The 11201-nt window shown below is 36.4% G+C and overlaps 1 protein-coding gene across 1 annotated transcript in view; it reads right to left on the bottom strand.

Moving 5' to 3' along the window:
- LOC106873301 (eukaryotic translation initiation factor 2D) overlaps window positions 1–11201 on the bottom strand; it is a 46935-nt gene that overhangs the window by 34132 nt on the left and 1602 nt on the right. Inside the window, exon 2 of the mRNA XM_014920613.3 lies at window positions 10967–10996. The gene's annotated coding sequence lies outside the window, so the exon portion shown is untranslated. The remainder of the gene's footprint in view (window positions 1–10966; window positions 10997–11201) is intronic.

Here is an 11201-nt window from a genome sequence, read left to right as displayed (position 1 = left end):
TAATAATGATAATAATAATATATTCTGAAGCTTGAATAACGAAATATACAACGTTTATACTTACGAACATCAATAACACTGCTTAATTGCCGAATAAAATTTTATGAGATAGGATAGCAAACACAAATTGCATGAAAAGAATTATCCAGCAAACCATCTAGCAACTGCGTTGCCAACAGAGTGGTGAAGGTTTATCTTTATTAAATAGATAAGTTTATTTAATGGTCTTCAGAATGTCTTTAACGTAGAAAATATGATCTCATAGATAGCACCTTAGCAAATTTAAACACTATTTTAATACTTTCTCAACGCTTCCATTATCATCAACTTTCCTACCTTGTAGTTTTCTCTTGTTACCGGCGTTTCGCAAACATTTAATTTTTAATAGCTAACGACTGGATTTACCCAGCTCTATATAGGTGCAGTAGGTGGTGCAATTCTCTGTTGTATGCAGCAATATAGGATTAAAAAAGCACTTGTTGGCCTGGCTAACAGAAGAACTACAATATCCAGTGAAAGATTCATCGTATGTCTGCTAAACAGTTGAGAAATCAAATTTCTCTAGAGCACAAGCACTAGGGGTGATTGTGGTTTGGGAATGAATTACAGAGAATCAGTTAGTTCCGGTGCTGAGTTCACTAGAACAAGTCTTCCCTATGGAGAATGCAATGGGAGACCATTTCAGAGAATTCTAGTCCAGAAATTTTTCTTTTGCATTTCAACATAACGGCAAAGCCTTCAATGGTATTCCAACGACACAATAGAGTTACGGACCTAACCAACAGTCATTTCAAAGCTATACACTTAAGAAAGAAGTCCAGCGATGTTCTACAACTAGGAGATGAAGGTGAAAGCAATTTCAGAACATTAAACGAACGATCTGATGAAGTGGCAAATGTTCCCCACTTAACCTTACATTTTGTAAGTTTTATATGAGCAACCTCGAAAACTGAACTACTCTGCTTTAACAGTAGACTTCTTGTTATCTATCAATCATGATTTTACAAATACCTTTTGTACCAGACACACATGTATTTCAAGACGTATAATTACATTACAAAAGTTGAGTTTCCTGCAGGACTAGAAATTATTTTACCTCTGACGAGGCCAAAACACTGTCCTTTTTGTGACCGCTCAATTTACTAGAAATAGCTCCCCCCCCCCCCAAAAAAAATCCCCTTAATAACCAATATTACACAACTGAAATAGTCAACCTAACAAAAACCAAGAACCACTTCAACCGTAATATGCAAACATCACATACAATAGAAACAGAACTTGTGGATCATTTTCTAAAGCAGTTTAATATAGACCTCTCAGCTTCTTATTTCCACTCTATGAAATTCAAGTTCGACTCATCTCTGATATCACAACACAATTTTATTTCCTAGTTAGATTAAGCTACTTCACCAACACACTACTCACAAACAATACACGAAAATTACATTGTAACTTCACCAAAGAAAAAAATTCAAAGCAAGACCATACACGCACAATTCTAACTAATGTCGACGTCAATAAGGTATTTGAATTAATTTGTCGTATCAGCTTATAAAGAAAATACTTCTTAACACTTCCTTAAGAAACAATACACAATGCTAGCCAGCCAACCATTTATCAAGCCGCCAAGACTGTCTACTATACAATATCTTGAATCTGAAAACTCCCGCTGTACCTTAAGGATCTGTTCTCCTTCCCTTCCTTTTTAATTCATACATGAACGACTTGTTAATGCATTATGAAACTATATATAAAGCTTCGCACGGAGATTATGTAAGTTACGTACTCGACAACTCACCACGTGCTGTTGTATAACTACTCCCACGTCTCTATTACCTACATATAAAACATCAAATAAATAAACGCTGAAGAAACACTAACCGAATCTACTCTCCTTTCTGATTTAGTGACGGCACTTCTACGCGGATGTTCGACTTGTTAAAAATAACATCCAAATCTCCCTCAAATTACACTCTACCGTCTTAAACAAGGAAAGTGCACATTAGATAATGTAGTCCTACATATCTAAAAAGAAGGAATGTTAGGGGCTGGAACACCTTTGATCATGCATTTGATTGATCAGAGGTGATTTGGGGGAACTAAACAACTACAATCATATACTGGCCGATTCTCCAAGTAAGCTTCTATGCCAGTCATGGGCAACCTGCGGCTCGCGAGACTTTCTGAATGGTACGCCAAATGAAAAATTACCACGAGTGTTTTAGTAGTGCGGCCCGCCTGATGATTAGCTATGTCTCATGCGGCCTGCTTCTCGAGAAAGGTTGCCCATGCTTACTCCATTCGGTCGCTCAACCTTCTGGAAATATTAGCTCAAATTCCCTCAAATTACACTTAACTGTCTTAAAAGTGTGAAATTCTAGATAACTGTCTGAACGAAAAATATGGCCACGGCTGAAACACCCTTGATTATAAGTTTTCTTGATCAATACTGAAATGGAACTAAACAATAAACAAGATAAACAAATGCACGAACTTATGTGACATTTGTCAATATTTTAGAGAGATAAGGCGGCGAGCTGGCAGAATCGTTAGCACGCCGGGCAAAATGCTTAGCGGTATTTCGTCTGCCGTTACGTTCCGAGTTCAAATTCCGCCGAGGTCGACTTTGCCTTTCATCCTTTCGGGGTCGATAAATTAAGTACCAGTTACGCACTGGGTCGATGTAATCGACTTAATCCGTTTGTCTGTCCTTGTTTGTCCCCTCTATGTTTAGCCTCTTGTGGGCAATACAGAAATAGGTATTTCGTCTGTTTTTACGTTCTGAATTCAAATTCCGCCGAGGTCGATTTTGCCTTTCATCCTTTCGGGGTCGATAAATTAAGTACTAGTTGCGTACTATGGTCGATCTAATCGACTGGCCCCGTCCCCCAAAATTTCGGGCCTTGTGCATTGAGTAGAAAAGAATATTTTAGATAGCTAAATGAATAGGTGTGTGAGAGGAGAGAAATATAAAGAAGAGGAGAGAGGGAGGGAAAGCCATGGAGAGAATGGGTGGAAGGTATAATATCAAAGCTAACAGAATATGATGATTTTAGAGATTACAGATACAAGGCTATCAAATTCGTACGAGACATTTTACGTATACTCCATTTTAATGCAGTTTTTACATATCTCACAGCTTCCTATATTAGAGGCCGCAAATCTCGCTTTGGCATGTTGCTGGTGTTCTCGCTTTTCGCTTCCAGGACGATTTTCGTCTCCTCCCGATATATATATTGTTCTCAAACACAGTACATCTATAAGATACTTTTTATCTAGGACGAAAGTCGCAGTTACTCACCTATTAACGGTGTACATAAGTGTGGCAGCACTTCCCAGCCATGCGTTTGAATGGCTTCCTTGGTCATATTGGCGATATAACCAGTGCCAATATGGAATACCTTTGATGAGAGGTCTCTTGCATTAAGTCTGATCTGGGGCTAACGTGTCCAGTAGATATTACAGTATTTCTTGGTTGTAAATAAAACAGTCAAATATATCTACAATACAACTTACATCTAAAAACAAATCAAAAACAGTTGCGACTACGACAAGATATTTCAATGTAGCACCATATCACTTTAGTTGGGTTCTTCACAATGATTTTAAGTGCTTGTGAACATAGGTACTGTTGCTATTTGAAATGTATTTATTCGTGACGTGTTAAGCTGTTTTGTTTCCCTTCCGTTATTTTCAATATCTTACATAGCTTTCATCTTGTACCAGGAGTCAAGGATATTTAGCTAACGAACCTATTGAGCAAGATTACCTATATACTTAACGAGGCTTAAGAGGTTGGATGAGGTTGTATGCCTTTAAGACACATCTGGAAAATTCTACTATTTGAAATCTCAGATGAGTTTACATTGCGACAGGAAACATAACGGAAGGAAGCAGTATCAAATTCCCTAATTTATCAAAGACCAATGTAGTAATAGTAACAGCAGAGCAAGTAAAACTCTGTGTGTGTGTGTGTGCGCGCGTGTGTGACTCTCGAACGCTTCAACGAATGAGGACTCAGTAAGACAAGGCTCCAGGCTGTCCGTAATATAAGTCTTTGGAAAACGACCATCATCCTATATCCACCTGTGTACAGAGTCAAAGCTGAAGACTTCCACTAACATTCTCTACGTGATCCGGTTGCCTCTTTTCCTACCGCTCCTGGACTTACAAAGAAAGCGTGATGGTGTTGGTACAGGTGTCTTAGTTTACTGAAGAAATTGCAAGATATATATTACTATAGTAAGAATGATATATGCAAACCAGATCCACTCTCTCTTCCTTCAAACTTCTATTGATCTGGTACAACAAGTACACCAAGAACTCACTCCAGCAACAATTCCATCTTTTCAATCCTTTCTCTCTCAGTCTAAACATTAGTAAAAATTGCGGCACACCTTAACTACTTAACCAGAGAGCATTGAGAAACAGTAGAAACGAGACGGCAGACAGATGGCGAACGGATGTGGGCAGCTGCTGACCCAAGCTGACAGCAGCTAAACAATGACGAACGACCTCAGCAATACCAGCACTAACTAACTGCACTGACTGCTGTTACAGTCGCATCAAACTCTGTCGATGTTTTGTTGTTCGTACTATCGACAATATTTGCTTTTTGGGATCTATTTTAAAACGGGGGTCACATTTTTCATTAATGTTTTACGTAGTGTTTTTGGTACGGAAAGACTTTCAAACTTCGTATACTTATCTATTTTGTGTTATAGAACAGAAAAATATTTTTGTATTCGAATTTATTTCATGTAAAAAATTGTCTTATTTCGATAATTTCAACCAATCACTGACAAGTATTCAGTTGTTTACATTTACTCCTTTGGCTGATTAAGCGATGTAAAGCGTATTTAATCTCCATACCTTCGTTTTATTTGTTTTTTTCATTTTAAATTTGCTTTAACCCTAACCCTAACCCTAGGGTTAGGGTTAGATCTACTGCATCTGTCTTGATCAGGGGTTAAAAAGCAACAATTGGAGGCTCAATGTAGAAGCACAGAAAGCTCACTGCTGTCTATTTAACTGTAACTAGGTTCCACGTAGTGAAGGCGCGTGGCTTAGTGGTTAGGGTATTCAATTCATGATCGTAAGGTCATGAGTTCGATTCCCGCCGGCGTATTGTGTTCTTGAGCAAAACACTTTTATTTCACGTTGCTCCAGTCCACTCAGCTGGCAAAAATGATGTGTACCTGGGTTTCAAAGAGCCAGCCTTGTCACATCTTGTGTCTCACTGAATCTCCCCGAGAACTACGTTAAGGGTACACATGTCTGTGGAATGCTCAGCCATTTGCACGTTAATTTCACGAGCAGGCTGTTCCGTTTCACTGGATCAACTGGAAACTTCGTTGTCCTAACCGACAGAGTGCATATATATATATATATATATATATATATATATATAAAACTTAGATATGTTTCGACCAAAGATTGGTCCAGGCCATGTCTAACTTAATAGCACCACCTGAGAGGATTATCTAAATCCTTTTTACAGCCAAGTTTTGTTTATCGTCCATTCAAATAGTGAGTGAGTTGTATCCAGGTATGGGTGGCTTGTCTGGTATTCCTTGAAGAAATCTGTCTTGACTCCGTTTAAAGCTGATAGGATCCTTTTCCTCTTTTATCAGTTTCGGGACAATGTCAAACAGGGCAGGGCCTGTTGAGGAAAAGAAATTATGCCGCAATGTACCTATATGTTGTGATCCTGAATTGGGCAGGGGACGTATGGCTCGTTGTCCCAGACTTGGATGAACCTTGAAACTAATGTTCAGGTCGTTTGGGCAATGCTGGCTGTATATTTTCCACATCGTACAAATGATGTACCGCTTGCGGCGGCGCTGGAGAGAGTAGAGCTTCAACGCTTTAAGGAGGTCCCAGTAATCAAGATCAGTCATGCCTTCAATATATAGGTACCATGTGGTGTGCTGCTGTATCCAGATCATCAGATGTAAATAGGTAAAATATGAAAATACAGATGGCCGATTATAGTAAGTATGTGTAATTCATCAAGTGTATTTCATTAGTTTGCAATGTTGATCTTAAATTTCTTCATTGAATAAAAACCAACTAAAACAACATATTCGCAACACTGCAACCTTGGCATTGTTGAAAGTGTCAGATAACAAGTAGCGAGATAAATTGATTATAGAATGAATAAAAAGAGAAATGTAGGGTGAGATTGAAAGGAAAGAATAGCTTTCCTTCTTAACCACAGAAAACTTGGCAGAGGTGGCTAGAAGCACACGCCCGCGCGCAACAAACACATGCATACATATGTATACACACACACACATATATATATATATATATATATATATATATATATATATATATATATATATATATATATATATATATATATATATATATATATATCTACGACGGGCTTCTTTCAGTTTCCGTCTACCAAATCTGCTCACAAGGCTTTGGTCGACTCGAGGCTATAATAGAAAACAATTCCCCAAGGTGCCACGCAGTGGGACTAAACCCGGAACCATGTGGTTGGGAAGCAAGCTTGTTACCACAAAGCCACTCCTGCACCTATACACACACACACATATTGGATTGTTGGCGATGTTTTCCTCTGTCTTCCTTCTTCTTTTTCTTTTGGACTTTCCTCTGTCTCCTGTTTCTGAAGAAGAGCTTTGCTCGAAACGTAAAACACCCCTTCTTTCCTTTCCCGGGCGTCTTATTAATACTTTGCATGTACCACGTCCTCGCGTTGTTGTTTTTTCTTGTCTTTTTTCTCCGTTATATATATATACATGGCCACAGCTAGTGAGCTGAAACTAGATTTTAAAAAATAAATAGAGAGAGAGAGAGAGATGGGGAGAGGGAGAAAGAGAAAAAATAGCGAAATACAAACCAAATTTTTTTTAAAAATCAACTCATATATTCACCTTACGCAACACAAATTAGGATATCTACCAGAATCTTCGCTTTGAACAGTTTTAAATCCGGCGCTGATAATTCCATGTTGTGATCAACGGCAAAGCGTGTGAACTAAGATATGATTACCATTATCTGTTCATTCTGACGATGAGGTAGTCAAGGTCTTGAAATGCGTCAAAATTAAACATGCAAAATGGTAATATAGATAACATGAAAAATCCCCAATAAAAGAAATTAAACTCGAACATAGACGTGACTCTAACACGTTCGAAAGTTGTCCTTTACACACATACGCACGCACGCACACATGCGCGCACGCACACATACACACACCAATTAATATGGCGATATGTACAATACCGATTGATGCAGAGGTTGCTATTACTCCGAGTTTCGTGTTACCGTCTTTCGCGGATCGCTAAATTTGGAGTGACGACAGTGCAATATCTATTTTAATTCGTTATTATTGTTCTTGTTACTATCATCAATATCATCATCATTGCTGTTATTATTAACCCTCCTTCGGAGTGCTCTTTCTTTAAGTTTGAAATGTGTGTGTGTGTGTGTGTGTACTCCAGCGTAGCTAGCGTGTGTACCGCCCGAGGCTGCCCCTGGATCCCACAAAAAATCACATATTGGCTACAGCATACCCAAAAGTGCCGCCCCTACCTACGCTAGTGTGAATATATATATATACACACATATAAGAGAGAGTGTGTGTTGGTGTTTTTCGTTTGTAGAGTGCACTAAAGATATCTACATCTGACAAGCTATGTATTAGTAGAGGTCATGTAATTTTACGAAACATGGGCTAAGCACTATATCAGATTATCCGATTTCAAACGCGACACATTATATCGTTTGATAAACATCTATAGCTCAGTTATATCTATGTACTCATGCATCAGTTAAGAGCTGATCATAATACATCACACTCTCCACACATATGTACACAGTTGTGTACATACAAATGTGTGTTACATAGGAACCCAATTACAAATCAAATCGTGACTGTTCTCCATAATACTTAGATATTACATACTTAATTCCACACTCGCTATGAATGTAGCGTGTATGTGTGTGTGTGTGTGTGTGTGTGTGTGTGTGTATAGAGAGAGAGATGTGAATGTGTTTATATGTATATGGATCACACACACATATATATATATATATATATATATATATATATATATATATATATAGATAGATAGATAGATAGATAGATACATATATATATATATGTATATTTCATTTTCATTTCATTTCATTTTATTGTTTCATTTTATCTAGTTTCAGCTCATGAGCTGTGGCCATGCTGGGGCACCGTCATTTGGTGTTGCTACACAATTTTACTTCACGAATTTTACTTCAGGAATTGACATTTGGTGCATGAGAGAGTTTGATGCAGCTGCCCTCATCTGCACACACCCACACACACACATATATATATATATATATATATATATATATATATATATATATATATATATATATATATATATATATATATATATATATATATATATATATATATATATATATATATATATATGCCTATATATATATATATATATATATATATATATGTTGTTGTTCGAAAAAAGTTCGTTTTCTATGTTTTTTTGTTTTTTATGCTCTCGTTTCTCATTTTGTCTACGTTTCTTTGATATCCTGTATCCATATATGCATATATACATATATGTTTTTTTTCTGCTGCTTTTAAATAAAGTATACACATATATATGTAGGTATGTACATATATGTATGTATATATGCATATATATATATATATATATATATATATATATATATATATATATATATATATATATATATGCATATATACATACATATATGTACATATCTACATATATATATATATATATATATATATATATATATATATATATATATATATATATATATATGTATTTGTGTGTGTGTGTGTGCGTGCATATAAACATATTGTTATGTCTATGAGTAAATATATATATATAGGAATTAGCCACGAATTTTCCATTTGTTGTGTTTTTGCTAAATTTTTTAGATATACCTAGCAATACGTCCATTGGGTACGATGGCGGGGAGACGTAAACAACATTGTTTACTTATTTTACCTTTCATATCTATCTAGAAAGGATGTTTAAAAGTATACATGGACGAGTACACACATGCACTCAGTACGTGTTTGCGTGTATTCAATATATATATATATATATACTCATTTATTATTTGTATTATATATATATATATATATATATATATATATATATATATATATATGCACACACATACATGCATATATATATTGCAATATGACACCAATACATATATAATGGATATTGAAACAGATGCCTGAGTACATAAACGCATAGAAAAGCAAATTGTGTGTGTGTGTGTGTAATATTGCAGGGCCGTCTTAGCAGCATTGTAGACTCCCGGGAAAATAAATGCACTGGGCGATACAGTATTTATTGATTGCATACATAGATCAATATTGGGTCCGTAGACCCATGAGGACTCCGGACAACTGCCCGGTGTGTTCAAATTCTGTACGTACACTTTTGGTCTCTCATATATATACATATGCATATATATATATATATAGAGAGAGAGAGAGAGAGAGAGATTTATATATCTATATATCTATATATCTATATATATATATATATATATATATATATATATATATATAGATAGATAGATATATATTTATATATCTATATATATGTATTTGTATGTGTGTGTGTGTGTGTGTGTGTGTGCGTGCATATAAACATATTGTTATGTCTATGAGTAAATATATATTCATATTCATGTACATAGTGTAACACATGCATACATACAAATACATGCGATATGAATGAGAAACAAGCAGAGATAGAGAGATAGAAGGATGCAGAAAGAAAGAGGGGGGGAGGAGAGAAAGAACGAAGCAATGAGAAATAAACTGAAAGCGAACACCTACAGTGGAGCTATATAATAGTCATGAGACCCAATCGTCTGTTGACAGCGAACAGATCTTTTAGCTGTCGTTTTACCGATAATCACAACGGTGTCGGTGTAAAGTAATGGGTAAATGGTTCCATATTTTAATCACCGACCACCGTCACACACCAACCCCACATTTGCTGCTGACGCTGTGCTGTTGTTATAATAACTCGGCGATCGAGCGGCATTTTAGACCGAAGGAAGGAAGGATAGAAAGAAAGCCGGAATAACAAAAGAAGCGTCAACAGAAAAATAAATACGACTCCCTCCCTCCCTCCCTCTCTCATTCTCACACTCTCTGTCTCTTTCACTGACGCCTTGAGTACATGTGCTCGATGCCTTATCATGCATATGTCTACTGGTGGTGGTGGGGAGATTGCAAATATTTAGGCGAATAAAGTAATAATAATAAAAGAACGAAAACATTGATTTCTTTTGATTAGGTGGAAGATAATTTTTTGTTGTTGTTGAAAGTAGTATACTGTACATAAATAACCATTTCCTAAGCGTTTGTTGTTTAGCACCCATCACGCATACACACCACCAAGTCAACCCCTAGTTATGCAGAATTACCCTCAAAGGCGTTCCAGCCATGACCATACCGTCTTTTTTAATTTTTTTTTACATATCTCGGAATAAACTGTCCAATGTTTTTTTTTTTTTTTTTTTTGATAGAATTTATTTGAGAAAGATCCGACTTGGCTGCTATTTCTAGCGGGTTGTATCATTGCATATAAGAGGGCCCCCCTTGTTGGCTCGATGTGCTGAGTGTCAAGGCGGGTGCCATAGAACAATCGGTAAACTATCTGAAAGAGACATACCGTCTGTTTTCAATTTCAGAAAAAGGATTTTCATTTCACTTTCACTACCCATTCTCTTGGCAAAGACATGAATGTTTCAATTTCTCGTTTTCTTTCACTTAAAAAGAAAACTAGGATATGACCGAACAATAGAGGGTTGGATTATTAATGCATTTAGTTTCATACATTGTGATACCGACTTCAAATTCCCATCGAGGTCGACTTTGTCTTTCATCCTACAGGAGTCAATACAATTAAAGTACCGGTTGTATACATACCACTTCCATTCGGTCGGTGATACCCATTTCCTAATAAATAAATAAAATAAAATTGTTCTTTAATAAGAATGCTCATTAATTGAAGGGAGGTGGTGAGTTGACAAAATGTTGTACATTGAATATTATTCTAGCATTTAGGTTTTTCGTCTCTACTGGTACAAAGCCCCCCAAGGGGCAACTATGCTTTTTATTTCCCGGCGTCGATAAAATAAGTTTAGTAGAATTGATTTACCTG

This window comes from Octopus bimaculoides, chromosome 18 (genome assembly GCF_046866305.1).
Source record: "Octopus bimaculoides isolate indiv1 chromosome 18, ASM4686630v1, whole genome shotgun sequence".
NCBI classification, from domain to species: Eukaryota; Metazoa; Mollusca; class Cephalopoda; order Octopoda; family Octopodidae; genus Octopus; species Octopus bimaculoides.
This window is presented reverse-complemented; position numbering and strand designations above follow the sequence as displayed.